We start from the raw sequence: 14651 nt of genomic DNA on the forward strand, positions 1-14651 counted from the left end.
ATTTTAACGGAACTCAGCTGGTGCATGTGCTAGATGCTCACAAATTTAAATAAGGTTCATGAGTTTTAAAAACTATTCAGTGATTTTTAAAATTTTATATATTTTTTAAAATTTTCACAATTTGTAATAGATGTTCATGAACTGAAATCTTAAAAATAAAATAAAAATATAAAAGATAAAAGATAGAAAAATCAAAAAAGAAAAATAATAAAGGGAAAAAAAAGCCAAAACCCAAAGCAACAACACACCTTTACAGGCGAAGCCCAGCAACCCCCACAACCCTCAAGCACTAGGAGGCTCCAAATCTAGGGAGCTTCATGAATTTTAAAAACTATTTGCAGATTTTATTTTATTTTTTCAAAAAATTTAATAGATGTTCACGAATTAAAATGCAAAAAATATAAATAGAAAGAGAAGAAAAATGAAAAAAGGAAACTATAAAAGGAAAAAACAAGCAGGAACCCAACCAACAACATAGACCCTCACAGGCGGGGTCCATCGACCTCCACAAACCCTGACGCACCTGAAGGCTCTAAATCTAGAGGGCTTGATATCGTAATAAAAAGTTAAAATATGCAAAAAAGAAGAAGAAAAAATGGACTATATAAAAATAATAAAAGAAAGTAAAAATATGAAGTAAAAATAAAATAGAAAAGAAAAGAAAAAATGAAATATATAAAAATAATAAAAGGAAAAAAACAATCAAGGACCCCAACCAACGACATGCACTGTTACAGGCAACACCCATAGCCCAGGACACACCAGGAGCTTCCAAATTTAGGGAACTTAGTATTTTTAATAGATGTATGCCTAACAATCTAGAAAAGTTGAAGGTTTCTTTATTTTCCCTTCTTCTTTTTATCCTATTTCGTTTGTGTGCATCCTTGATGTCTTTTTTTTTTCAAAGTAGAATCCTTGATTTCTTGACCAAGTCTTAATATTGTACCATTACAGAGGACGGGTGCAATTGATATGATATTAATATATTATTGTTTATCAGGAAAATGATGTTTGTAGGGGCACATTTTTCATATAGGTCTCGTCTGAGAACCTAGCCCTAAACCTGTTCCTCAATGGTGAATGATTTCCATCTCAAGAAAGGGTGAAAATTTCAAATTAGAGGAAGAATTGTTTCATCTTCATGAGTCCAGCCAAAAATAGAAGTCCTCGGGTTTCCAACAGATTAGCGAAATCACTTTGGAGCCTATGGAAATTATTAGTAGAAAATGTACTCGTCAACACTGGTCAAAAAGTTGTCAATATAGTTTATAGAAAAAGTCTAAATGCACGAGAACACATACCTAACTAGCATTTCCATCATGATGGGTCAATTGCGAATTTACCCTGAGCAGTCTATCGCTAGTTACTTTCTCCTCACCGATCTCTCACAAAAGTCACAGCTCACTCGAAGATAGGAGATGACAAAGGAGGAGAGGGACACCATCATCGACTGCTGACGCTTTGTGCCGACGTACCGTTCGCCCCGACCGGCTGCTTGTCGATGTGGAACTCACTTGGGTACTGATCGATCCTCTTTTGCTGGTGTCTCAGTTCCCTTTCCCCTGGGCTGCGTGAGTCTTGCTGTCATGTGCGGCATCAGTGGCTGGTGACAATGTTCACCCCCGGACGTGGCGCAGTGTGTGGTTAGCAGCATTTTGTGGTGGGCGAGCGTACTGGCCTTCATGTTGGAAGTACTTTTGGGCTGGCATATGCCCCCCTTTTCTGGTAGATGTAAAAGATTGATGCTAGCTAGCTACCATAGGATCTTTCTAGGGAGCACATAGAGTGTTTAACTTGAAATTGGTAAGCATTTTGTGGTGGATACGGTAGCCTTGTACACCCCATCCGTATCATAATATAGTGCAATAATGTGTTTCTTCAAAAGTCAAGTTTTCTAAAGTTTGACATAATTTACAGAGAAAATTATCTATATCCGCAATACCAAATACTATATACCATATCAAAATATATTTCATGATGAATCTACTAGTATTGATTTGGTATACCACACACTGATAAAAAAATTCTATAACCTTTGATTGAAGTTTATAAAGTTTGACTTTGAAAAAATAATCTAATGCTAGCCATTATATCTTAGAACCAAGGGGGTACGATGAAAGTACTTTTGGCCTAGCATGCCCTTTTTTCGTAGATATCAGAGATTAATGAGTGAAGTCTGATTTAAACCTTAAACTTGTATGGCTCGTCGAAATCGAATCCTAACCTTTCAACCCCCGAAATCGGTACCCTGTAATCACTAAAGCTAGCTATCATACATGCCCTTTAGGGGGCACATAGAGTGTTTTACTTGAATTGGTAAACCGTAAGGGGTTTACCTAAAGTGGGTTCCGTATATAGCTTGCCTTCTGGCTCTTGGCCACTCACAAGTCACAACCACATACACTAAAGAAAAACTCGTCCACCAGACAATAATTTAGAGGAAATTTCACTTTCAATAAGGTTTTTGTGACATGGTGATTGGTTGAACCACATTTCAATCCTTCCATGCCACTTCGAATCAGATTGTGCAACATAGTTCTAGTTTCAACCACATTTGTCATTTGGAACCATTCTAATGGCCCACTCATCAGATAATGTGCTCAGCTCAACATGTCGTGGACCAACTAGGAAGCACGCTCCACAAGTATGTATATTGCATGCCACAGGCTAGCATGTAATCATGTAAATCAACATTGTGCACGTAAGACATGTATTAGAAATGTGTGTTGGGGTTGCCCGCGAGGTGTGAAAAGTGCAGCTGTTGTGTAAGGAACCACTTAAATGCGGCCCACAATGAGTTATGTGTGTTAAATTTGATTCAAAGACGCAATTTTTTTTACTGGCATTTAATTAATTTGCCACATTTTCAGTAATATGTGTTTTAGATCGAAACTTCCTCCTCAATTTAAATGATGATAAATCACGTCAGATAAACAAATGGTAATTCTCAATTTCTCATCTATACTAAACTCAAACCAAATCACATGGCCGTGGTTCCCATTCCTCTGTGTAGCCCTTCTCGTCCCCTCCTCGCTTCCACCTGTTGTAGCCACCTACGTGATGCCACTTGGCCAACTTTGTCGCCCTCATTTTTCCTCCTCTCCTTTGCACCACCCTCACATCTTTCTCCTCCATTGCCACGCTACCCACCGAAGCACCAAGTATTCGCATGCGTCCTGATCTAGCTTTTCCTCTAACCGGATGGGTGTTGGTGTTACATTCCTAGCCATTGATTAGCCTCTAGATCATTGTCAAGTTCAATAGGACAGCCACCCCCTTTTACTCCTCATCTCCTTCATCATCTCCTTCTTCCTCGTCCACGTCCCTTCTTCTTCCCCCTCCATTCATCAAACCTAGATGGGCGACGACAAAAATTTCAACCTGCAAGTGTGCATGGAAAAATTGGTAATTACTTTTCTGAATAGATAAACTGAAATTGCATGTAGCCCCCAAGTATGGATTGGTAATTGATGATGATCCCTATGGACTAGTGGTTTCATCGTGGTGTATATGATGTAATTTTCCATGGGTAATGCATAAAGAATATTGGACGGGAACGAGGATGAGTGCCATCACGATAAAGATATGCATTGAGATTTCGTAGTGAATTCAATTCTAATGGACCGGCGGTTTTGTTTCAGTTATATATAAAAAATGTTACATAGTTGTTGCATGTACAATATTGGATGGATTTTTTATGAATTCCATCAAAATTAACATATGCATCAAGGTCATTGTGTTTACGATATGAATATATCATGATCTAGAAGAAGCAAGTGAAGAGAAATCCAATGCATCAAGATGGAGTTCAATGAGTGAATGATGTATTAGGTTGAAGATGAGGTTCATGTGAAGATCATGGAATGACTAAGATGAAGTTCACTTGAGGAACTTAAAGGTGGTCATGATTGGGCTTACCAAATAAGTCACGAGGATCAAGATCTTGAGAGAATGGTTTGAAGAGAAGAATTCTATATGGCTTCAACATAAGGTCATTGTGAGCTCATGAGTTGGCCCATGGTTGGCCAAGTCTTGAAGCAAGTAATTCAAGTGATGAATTCATTATGTCTCTAAGAGACTGTGCTAGAGCATGAAGAATAGCAAGTATGACCAAGATGATGTTCGTGGTGAAACCCAATGTGTTTTTTTCAAGGGATGCGTCAAAGATTGACGCATCAGGACCATAGATAGAATTGGTGGCCAAAAGGAAAGGCCAGTGTTTGTACAAACACCTCTACGACTGCTAGAGCCCTAAATCCACATGCAGATTACTCAGCAGCGTCCAACCTATCTACCATACATGTGAGGGAACCATGTTCTTAAAGAAACCCAATGTGGTCATGAGATAATTAAGTCATTGGTGATCAAGTATTGAAGTGAAGTGAATAGTCCTTTGTGGCTTTTAAGAAATCAACGTAGATCATGCAGTAAGATAACTGATGACAAAGATGAAGTGTGAAAATTGCATTTTAGATGGTCAACTCACAAGCGTAAATGATATACCACATGTGATCAAGTGATTTCGTGGTGTGGTAAGAAATTGTGATTGCGCTCTATGATTTGACCCATATACTATGTGTTTGGCATGTCTATGTTGGTAGGTGATACTCATGGTCATGCATAAAAAGGGAGATTTCAAATAGCCCATGCTAGGATGCCATCAAATGGCGATGATCAACAATGTTGAGAAGGACATATTCAAGATAAGCACCAATGATTAAATAGAATTTATTGACTACACAAACCATTGAAGATAGTTCTAAACCTAGTCCAAAAAGAACTAATGTAGGTAGTTTAATGAAACCCTTGAATTCAGAATATGGGAATAAAATGGGGAGCGAACGAAAAAGACGTGTTGCTGAGGGGAGGGGAGAAACTTGATGGTTATATGCATGAAGCTTGTCGTCCATTGGTGGTAAACAGACATGCAAAGATGTGTTTAAGTGAGGGCTTCACATATTGGCACATGGAAGAGCAAATTGAGAGTCTTTGTCGATGAAGTAAAAGATTTGGACTAGAGGAAAACATGAATGTTTTCACCAAGATCAAGCAAAATGCGCAAGGAAAATGTATGTCCAATCTAGATTTTCTTAGTTTGCCGGTCTCAAGGTATTTGGCAGGAGACCTGACTATAGGTTTAGTCGACATTACTGCTATAAAGAGTGTTAGAGTACCCGCCTTCGGGAGGCCTCGCCGTGCGAGAGTACCCTCCGCGCTAGCCTCGCTTAGTGGGCTCCCAGGCGTGTTGTGCACCGTCCGATCTACGTGGTTACCTCACACCCAACTGTTTTGCCTCGGTGGTCCATGTCGTGTGGGTCATGGGCGCAGCCGGGGGGCTTGAAGGAAATATGCCCTAGAGGCAATAATAAAGTTGTTATTTATATTTCCTTATATCATGATAAATGTTTATTATTCATGCTAGAATTGTATTAACCGTAAACTTAGTAGACGTGTGAATACATATACAAACAGAGTGTCCCTAGTATGCCTCTACTTGACTAGCTCGTTAATCAAAGATGGTTAAGTTTCCTAGCCATGGACATGTGTTGTCATTTGATGAACGGGATCACATTATTAGAGAATGATGTGATGGACAAGACCCATCCATTAGCTTAGCATAATGATCGCTCAGTTTTATTGCTACTGCTTTCTTCGTAACTTATACATGTTCCTCTAACTATGAGATTATGCAACTCCCGAATACCGGAGGAACACCTTGTGTGATATCAAATGTCACAACGTAATTGGGTGATTATAAAGATGCTCTACAGGTGTCTCGGATGGTGTTTGTTGAGTTGGCATGGATCAAGATTAGGATTTGTCACTCCAATTGTCGGAGAGGTATCTCTAGGCCCTCTTGGTAATGTACATCACTATAAGCCTTACAAAGCAATGTAACTAATGAGTTAGTTATGGGATGTAGCATTACGGAACGAGTAAAGAGACTTGTCGGTAATGAGATTGAACTAGGTATTGAGATACCGACGATCGAATCTCTGGCAAGTAACATACCGATGACAAAGGGAACAACGTATATCGTTATGCGGTTTGACCGATAAAGATCTTCATAGAATATGTAGGAACCAATATGAGCATCTAGGTTCTGCTATTGGTTATTGACCAGAGACATGTCTCGGTCATGTCTACATAGTTCTCGAACCCATAGGGTCCGCACGCTTAATGTTCGTTGACAATCGGTAGTATAAGTTTATGTGTTTTGATGTACCAACGGTAGTTCCGAGTCCCGGATTTGATCACGGACATGACGAAGAGTCTCGAAATGGTCGAGACATAAAGATTGATATATTGGGCGACTATGTTTGGACATCGGAAGGGTTCCGAGTGAAGTTCGGGCATATACCGGAGTACCGGGGGGTTACCAGAACCCTCGGGGAGTTTAATGGGCCTTATGGGCCTTAGTGGAAAGAGAGGAGGGGCTGCTAGGGCAGGCCGCGCGCCCCCTCCCCCTCTGGTCCGAATTGGACTAGGAAGGGGGGCGGCGCCCTGAAAGTGCAACTATCCCTAGGTGGTTTTGGTAATTCATAACAACATATAGCTCATTGAGCTAATACTATTCCGAGATGATTATTTCAGGAAAGCTCAATGATTGGCATGGCATGGATGTGAAAGTGGAACCCTCAAAATGCTAAGGACAAAGGATTGGCTCAAGCTCAAAAGCCCAAGACTCTTCATTTTATATTTTAGTGATCCAAGATCACATTGAGTCTTTAGGAAAAGCCAATACTATCAAGGAGGGATGATGTGTTGCTTAATGAGCCTCTTGCTTCATGTGCTTAGTGATATGCTCCAAAACCCTCAACTACTTTCCCATATCCACATATGACCTAAACCCTAAGCCAAACTTGGTCCTACCGATTCTTCCTATCCGGCGCCACCGAGTTTCACTTGTCATTAGCCATTGCCAAAACCCTAGCAATTCGGTCCTACCGATAGGGATCTCGGTCTCACCGAGATGGGGTTGCAAACTCTCTGTTTCCCTTTTGTAACTTTTCGGTCCCACCGAAAGAGCGAATCGGTCCCACCGAGATTGCAATGTAAACTCAGTGTTTCCCCTTTGTAACTTTTCGGTCTCACCGAGTTCCACTCGGTCTCACCGAAAGAGCAAATCGGTCCCACCGAGTTTGCCTGACCAACTCTCTGGTTAGCTAATTACCATTTTCGGTCTCACCGAGTTTGTGTAATCGGTCTCACCGAGATTACGTTATGCCCAAACCCTAACCACATCGGTCCTACCGAGTTGCATGTCAGTCCCACCGAAAATCACTAACGGTCACTAGGTTTACATTTTCGGTCCGACCGAGATTATTGATTCGGTCCCACCGAGATTGGAAAACTGTGTAACGGTTGGATTTTGTGTGGAGGCTATATATACCCCTCCACCTTCTTCTCATTCGAGGAGAGAGCCATCAGAACACACACACCATTCCAACTCATTTGTTCTGAGAGAGAACCACCTACTCATGTGTTGAGACCAAGACATTCCATTCCTACCATATGAATCTTGATCTCTAGCCTTCCCAAGTTGCTTTCCACTCAAACCCTCTTTCCACCAAATCCAAATCCTATGAGAGAGAGTTGAGTGTTGGGGAGACTATCATTTGAAGCACAAGAGCAAGGAGTTCATTACCTACACACCATTTGTTACTTCTTGGAGAGTGGTGTCTCCTAGATTGGCTAGGTGTCACTTGGGAGCCTCCGACAAGATTGTGGAGTTGAACCAAGGAGTTTGTAAGGGCAAGGAGATCGCCTACTTCATGAAGATCTACCGCTAGTGAGGCAAGTCCTGTGTGGGCGATGGCCATGGTGGGATAGACAAGGTTGCTTCTTCGTGGATCCTTTGTGGATGGTTGCTTCTTCGTGGACCCTTCGTGGATGGAGCCCTGTGTGGACTCGCGCAACCGTTACCCTTGGGTGGAGCCCTGTGTGGACTCGCGCAACCGTTACCCTTCGTGGGTTGAAGTCTCCATCAACGTGGATGTAGGATAGCACCACCTATCCGAACCACGGGAAAAACATCCGTGTCTCCAATTGCGTTTGATCTCTCCAAACCCTTCCCTTTACATTCTTGCAAGTTGCATGCTTTACTTTCCGCTGCCTATATACTCTTTGCATGCTTGCTTGAATTATGTGATGATTGCTTGACTTGTCCTAAATTAGCTAAAATTTGCCAAGAACTAAAATTGGGAAAAGGTTAAGTTTTTATTTGGTCAAGTAGTCTAATCACCCCCCCCCCCTCTAGACATACTTTCGATCCTACAAGTGGTATCAGAGCCTCGGTCTCCATTTGCTTGATCTCCATAACTTTTGGTGGTCATAGCCTTGGTTTCACAACCTAGGAGAGTATGGCGTCTAGCGAGGGAAATTATCACCGTAGAGGTCCTTACTTTGATGGTACTAATTTTGCTAGTTGGAAGCATAAAATGAAAATGCATATTCTTGGACATAACCCTGCCGTTTGGGCTATTGTGTGTGTTGGTTTGCAAGGTGACTTCTTTGAAGGGAAAGAACCGAACCGTGAAGCTACCGCGGATGAGTTGAAGATGTTGCAATACAATGCTCAAGCTTGTGATATTCTCTTCAACGGATTGTGCCCCGAAGAATTCAACAAAATCAGCCGTCTTGAGAATGTAAAGGAAATTTGGGACACTTTGATTGATATGCACGAAGGTACCGACTCCGTCAAGGAATCCAAGTTGGATGTGCTTCAAAGCCAACTTGACAAGTTCAAGATGAAGGATGGTGAAGGTGTCGCCGAAATGTACTCTAGGCTTGCTCTCATCACAAATGAGATTGCCGGCTTAGGAAGTGAAGAGATGACCGATAAATTCATCATCAAGAAGATTCTAAGAGCCTTGGATGGAAAATATGATACCGTGTGCACATTGATCCAAATGATGCCCAATTACAAAGATCTCAAGCCAACGGAAGTGATTGGAAGAATTGTTGCTCATGAGATGTCACTTAAGGATAAAGAGGAACTTCACAACAAATTAAGTGGTGCCTATAAAGCCTCATGTGAAGCCCCTACATCATCAAGTGAGAAACAAGACTTCAATGAAGAATTGAGCTTAATGGTGAAGAACTTCAACAAGTTCTACAAGAGTAGAAGCAAAGATAGAAGCTTCAAGTCAAGGTCCTACAATGACAAAAGATCTTCTAGTCGAGAGCGAAACTGCTACAATTGTGGAAGACCCGGACACTATTCAAATGAGTGCACGGCTCCCTACAAAAGAAGAGAAGATTCTCCAAAAAGAAGAAGCAAAGAATCACCATCAAGAGAGAGAAGGAGTAGAGATGATCGTTATGAACGAAGATACTCACAGAGAAGCAAGGATTCAGAAAGGAAGGAAAATCATCAAGGAGCTACACAAGACGAAGACATCAAGCTCATGTTGGTGAATGGGTATCCGGCTCCGACTCCGACAGCCACTCCGAGAGAAGTTATTACTCCGGCTCCGAAGATACTCAAGATGAAGGTGTTGCCGGTCTAGCACTTGTGTCAACCAACTCCTACGACATATTTGACTCACAAAATGAGGGAATTGGAAGATGCTTCATGGCCAAAGGTCCTAAGGTAACACACCCCGAGTATGTTGATTTCAATAGTGATAAAGATGACTTGTTAGGTGATGATTTGCTTGTTGACAACTCTAGTGATGAATACTATGATGAAATGTCAATTAAACATGCTAATCAAGATAAAACGAATGACAATGATAAGGAGAAGATTGAGGCTCTAACTAAAGAACTAAAAACTCTTAAGTTAGCTCATGACACTATCTTCGAAGATCATCGAGAACTTTTAAGAGCTCATGAGAAATTACGCTTTGAAAAGCTCAATCTTGAGCAAGAGCATAAGTTCTTAAAAGCAATCAATGATGATCTCCGCAAGAAAAGTTCTTCTTACATCGCCAAGCGTTTACTCTTATCCACTTACATGCCTCAAGTCAATTCTAACAAGAAAGATTCTTCCTCCAGTAGTAACAATGATCATGCTAAATCCAATATTGTTGCTTCTAGTAGTTCTCTTGATTCCACTAATGATTCTCTTATCCAAGTTACACTTGAGCAAGAAAATAGCTTATTGAAGGGAATTATAGAGAAAGGAGTGTACAAAAGCCTTGCCGGGAGTAAGCAATTCGAGGAAATTGTGCGCAAGCAAGGAATGCACCGGAGGAATCAAGGTGTTGGTTTTGAATGAAAGTTCAATGCCAATGGAGTTGAGTGGGAAGAAGATCAATACCCCAAGACAAAGTTTGTTCTTCAACAAGAGAAGTATGATACTTCTTTCAAGGGGACACAAGCTCAAGATGATCTTCCACCACAAGACTACAAGCAAAAAGTCAAGGACAAGCTTCAAGAGGAAATTGATGCATTTGAAGAAGCTCCTAAGACCTTAGTCAAGTGGATTCCCAAGACTACTTAAAGCTCCACCTCATCAAGTACGACTACAACTCCAAGGATTCCCATCAAGATGGTGTGGATCCAAAAGAAGAAGAACTAGAGAGTTCTTGAGGGTGACTCCGCCAACATACTTCACTCTTATCATTTTGGCAAGAACGAGTGCAATCAACTTCCACATCTTGCACTAGTTCAAGGAGTCACAAACCCTCTTGTTGGTAAGACAAGGGACAAGGTAACCTAAAAGTTTTCATGGACATCATCTTGTGTGTACATCACTCTATGTCTATGAATATCCTTGTTTGTTCCTTGTGGGACTAACCCATGTAGGTATTGAAAGTGCAATTCACTCAAATGGATAGCTCCAAGAGATCTACATCAACATTGAGCATCCACATCTTCAATATCTACATGAAGTCATCATCGACAAAACCCAAGGTTAGTTCATCCCTCTTAAGGGGGATATCACATCTAGGGGGAGCTTTACTCTAAGACTTGAGCTAAAGCAACTCTAAAGATGTGAACAAAACAATGATTTATGTAAAAGTGGTAACCCCACTTAAGCTTAAACGATGAGTATGACCTATGATCAAGTGCTCTCACTTGACTCCTAAGTCAATATACTCATATATAGATGACCTAGTCATCGCAAATTGCTTGATAGATGCTAGAATTGGTTGTGCATGCCTTGTCACATTTTTCATTTGCCATCCTATTGTGTGAGCATGCTGGTTGCACATTTTACTCATTCGAGGACATCCACTTGTTGTTTTGATTGTTTGGTTTTATCTTCTTTTGCCAAGTGGATGGACAAGAATGCCTAAGAACCTCCTCTAGCTATCTATGCTCATCTCGTCTCAAACTCTATTCATGCTGCATCACAAAATTTGATCAAGTCAAATTCGAACCACTCTGTGTGAGGAGCGCTCGGAGTCCCCGATTTGTCATAGACTTAAACTTCCAAAACCTCTTTATGATTCTCGGTCTGACCGATACTCCACTTTCGGTCCTACCGAGATCATTAAGTTGTTCTAGGTTTTCGATCTCGGTGCAACCGATTTGAACCTTTTGGTCACACCGAGTTTCAGTAACTGCACACAGTTATGAATCTCGGTGCCACCGAGTTGTTCCACTCGGTCACACCGACAGGGTCGGGCTATATATAGTCACGGGCAAAATTTGGAAATTTCTCCGAACCCCTTCGCCCGCGCGATAGCCTGCTCTGCCCTTGTGGTCTCCGGATCGTCTTCTCGCCGCCAGCAGCCTCCAGTCGCTGGTCTCCGTCGCCGACAACGGGAATTCTGCCCCGCTGTTGCCGCCGTAGCAAGTCTCCACCAAACTAGGGTATGGACTTGATCACAGTGCTATTCCCCGTCCAATTCCTAGCACATTGTGTTCTTCATGATTCTTGCCACGATTGAAACACTCCTATCCAGTCAAAACGCCCATAGATTAGGTCTGATTCGAAAATTTTAGGGTTAGGTTTCCGCCGAAACCATCTCGGACCCACCGAGTTTAAAAACTCGGTCCCACCGATTTGGCTCTTGCCATTGCACAAGTAAGACTCGGTCTGACCGAGAATTACTTATCGGTGTGACCGATTTTTGAACTCAGTGAAACCCTAGCAGTCTCGGTGCCACCGAACTGTGACTCGGTCCTACCGAGTTCACTAGTTTAGGTTCCAAAACTGCTTCGGTATCACCGAGTTTGAAAATCGGTAGATCCGAGATGATTTCAGTGGGAAACTAAAACTAAGTTTTTGGATCATTCTTTTGCAAAAATACTCTGCATTTTGTGATGCTCATCTTTTCTATTTCATCTATAATCTATTCACAGGGTCAGCAGTCAGTTTGCAGCATGTCTGATCAAAGTGATAGCCAAAATATGTCAGAGCAGCAAGTGGTGATGAGTGAGGGCACTAGTCCCTCCAGTTCATCTGATGAAGGCAGCAGGAGCACTCCTAGCAATTTGCCAAAGGCTGCCACGAGACAAAGGAAGAAGAGGACTTCAGATTCCGAAGATGAGGACTATATGGCAGAGGAAGAGGCCACTTCCAAGAGAACTGAGCCAGCTCAAGGCACTAAGCCAGGTCTGAAAATCAAAAGGCCAGCAGGCAGGCAGCCCATGTCAAAGGCAAGAGCCTCAACTGAGAAGCCCACTCCCCAAGAGCCAGTTGTAGCTGAGGGCAAGAAAAGAAAGGAGAGGGTGAAGAAGACTGTGGCTAGAGTGCTTGGAAAAGCTTCCATCATGGAAGAAGAAGAGGAAGAAGAGGTAGCTGCACCAGCACCCAAGGCACCCAAGCTGATGGGTGATGCCATAAGGTCAGGGGCTACTGCATCTAAGCCCAAAGCTGCCTCCAAGCCAAAACCTAAGAGAAATACAAGGAGCATTCCTGCAGCTGAGAAGAACAAGGCTCCAGTGCCTGAGACTGTTGCTGAGGATGAGGAGGAGAATGTCCTGAGAAAGCTAAAGCCCAAGATCCCAGACCACAACGATGCTCATCCTGTGGCTAAGGATATGAAGCTCAGGAGAGATTCAGGGCTGAGGAAATGGAGAGAAGCAGACCCGTATGCTTCAAGGAGAAGGACTGCCGTGGACTACAGGTTTCACACCAAGGAGCAGCAGGATTTCTATGAGACTGTTTTGCTAGATAAGAAGCCAATTGTCTGTGACATGAGATGGGTTGACTGGACCTACATGAGGGAGAAGGAGGAACACTACCCAGGAGTATATGACAGCTTTCATGCTTGTGGAGTAGCTGACTTTGTTGGGCAGAAGCTCACAAAGTGGAATGAGGAACTTATCATGCAGTTCTACTCCACGGCACACTTTTATCCAGATGGGAGGATCACATGGATGTCTGAGGGTACAAGGTACCAATCCACAGTGGCTGAGTGGGCACAGATCATTAATGCCCCAGAGGAGCAAGATGATGACTTGGATATCTATGCCAAGAAGAAGATGGACCATAACTCCATGTCCAATATGTACAAGGAAATTCCCAATGAAGCTCTTGACACCTTCAAGTTTGGCTCTGTGCATTACCTTCTGTCAGGGCTCCCGACGATCAATTGGATACTAAGGCATACCTTATTGCCTAAGTCTGGAGATCACAAGATGATCAAAGGCCATGCTATCAACTTGCTACATGTGTTTGATGTGCCTCAGAATTTTAAGGTGATGAGCCTCATAGTGGAAACTATCAAGAGGACTGCAGCAGATCAGAAGAGGAGCTGCGGATATGCCCCTCAGATTCAGGAGCTCATCAACTCCAAGATGGGCACGGGCATATATCTATTGGACAAGGAACACCTGCCCATCTGTCCAGATTTCGAGGACAATCAAGTTGTCATGACTGAGAACGAGCCATCATCTGCCCAAGCATTTGCAAAGAAGGAGAAGGTGAGGAAGGAGAAAGCTGCCAAGATGCCTACCCAAGAGGAGGCATCTGAATACTTCTTGAAGACCAAACAAGAGCAGCTTGGTTACTTGATTGCATCCACGCTGAGGATTGAGCAAAGTCTGGCCACCCTCACTCAGAATCAGCAGAGCCTAGAGTGAATCATGGAACAGAAGTTCTATGACCTGGATGTCAAGGTAACGGAAGTTCAGTCCGCAGTGGAGCAGCTCCAGGAGGACATGCAGGAGAGGAGAGGCAGGACTACCACTCATGCCTTTGCCAGAGTGCCACGAGGCCCGAGGTCATCTGCCGTGCCAGTTGCCGACACAAGAGCCACCACCTCAGCACCAGCTCCAGCATCTACTTCAGCTCCAACTCCAGCGACTACTTCAGCATCTACAGAAGCCTTCGTCCTTGGAGTGATCCCGACTCCACCACCACCTGAAGATCAAGCCTGAGCGTCGATCTAGTACTATGCATTTTCTAGGAACTTTTTGGTAACTTGTTGCCAAAGGGGGAGAAGATGTATAGATCATAGGCTTCGAGAGAGAGAGTGTTGCTTTTCTCTCTTGCTTTATTTGGTGGTTTTTCTTGTTTGCTTTTGAGTGCCTAAGATACTACATCATTATTTGTGAGACATTGATGATCATGTGTTTGATCATAAGCTACACTCAATGTTTGCTTAACATTATCATCTTATCTATCTTGTGTGATCATTCACTTTTCTTGGTGATGAGTGCATGTATTTCATTCTTATCATTTTGAGCGCTCCACCAAGATGTATGTGACATGGAAGAGTAACCCATGACTCTAACTCTTTGTGCATTTG

This window comes from Triticum urartu, chromosome 7A (genome assembly GCF_056163025.1).
Source record: "Triticum urartu cultivar PI428250 chromosome 7A, HENAU_Tu73, whole genome shotgun sequence".
Taxonomy (NCBI): Eukaryota; Viridiplantae; Streptophyta; class Magnoliopsida; order Poales; family Poaceae; genus Triticum; species Triticum urartu.